Source organism: Haplochromis burtoni, unplaced genomic scaffold, assembly GCF_018398535.1.
Source record: "Haplochromis burtoni strain Fernald_Lab_line unplaced genomic scaffold, NCSU_Asbu1 Contig_332, whole genome shotgun sequence".
Taxonomy (NCBI): domain Eukaryota; kingdom Metazoa; phylum Chordata; class Actinopteri; order Cichliformes; family Cichlidae; genus Haplochromis; species Haplochromis burtoni.
This window is the reverse complement of record NW_024582693.1, coordinates 57,740-59,101: the sequence shown is the minus strand read 5'-3', so window position 1 is coordinate 59,101 and position 1,362 is coordinate 57,740.

The following is a 1,362-nucleotide window of genomic DNA, read 5'->3' as shown; positions in this document are numbered from 1 at the left end:
ACCAAACGACTCACGGACCGGTACCGGTCCGAGGCCCGGGGGTTGGAGACCGCTGCTCTAAGTAATGTCTTGAAAGATCTTTAACGATGTTCCATTTTCTAAAAAGAATCTAAAACGATGATTTTTAGTCTTTTAAAATTAGATGACTAAGGCCTGCTACATCATGCAGTTTACATTTTTTCTGAAATCACCAACACCCATATGTATCTGTTTAATAAAAGAAGATAAATAAGAGTAATTTTTCCCTTTAGCTGGAGTAGTTAGGACTGCAGAAGACAAGATGATGGAGGCTTTAGAAGCAGATGAAAATCACACTTACAACATGTCATAGTCCCCAGACCTAGCTTTGTTGAGGTGGCTGTAAGGTGGCTTTGGTAGCTGTGGGTGTGGATGAAAACTACTGTAGGTCTTCGAGTGGTGGGAGTGGTTTCAGAAACTCCTTGGCAGACACCCATTGCTCATCATCTGCAATCAATACAGCATTTGAAACTAGCTTTTGTCACCGCTTGTAACCTGATTGTTGATTTCGTCATGTTATAGAAAAGCTCTGTCCTCTTTCTTCTCAGATAAAAACTTCTGTTTGTTTGTTTTTACCTTTTTGTTTACTCATGTCTCCTTCTAGGAATCATCCTGCCTCCTACTTAACTACATACCTGCCTGACCCCACTTACCCTGCCTGTTAAAATGTATCTTTTGATTCCCACTTGCTCAATTACCTTTTAAAGCAAACTTACCTGTGTAGCTTTTCCACATGAAAACTACACTAAACCTCATTAAACCTGTTACGTTTCTTGACTGTGTCCCTCATTTAAACTGTTCAGGTGAAACCTCGACAGCTTGTCCATGCATCTGTTTCAAAGAACAGTTCAGCTCTGGGACAAAGATCTAGGATCTTAGTGAACTTGCATTGCCACAGGTGGAGATCCGAGATGGATAAAAGCATGTTAAATAAGTTGGAGTCATTTTCAAAGTGCATGGATAACCTGTTTGTTATGTATTGTCCTACTATTTAAAGTATTTTGGGGCTGCTTTTGTAGGTACAAAGGGTTCTGATTGGTCTATATAAGGTGATGGCAAAGGTATAATGGGTACAGGTATCACATATCTGTTTATAAATGGAAAGAATGAACATGATGCCAAGAAAATAATGAGGACAATTAGCATTCATGAAGTAAATGGCCTGTATTTATATAGCGCTTTACTAGTCCCTAAGGACCCCAAAGCGCTTTACATATCCAGTCATCCACCCATTCACACACTGGTGATGGTAAGCTACATTGTAGCCACAGCCCCCCTGGGGCGCACTGACAGAGGCGAGGCTGCCGGACACTGGCGCCACCGGGCCCTCTGACCACCACCAGT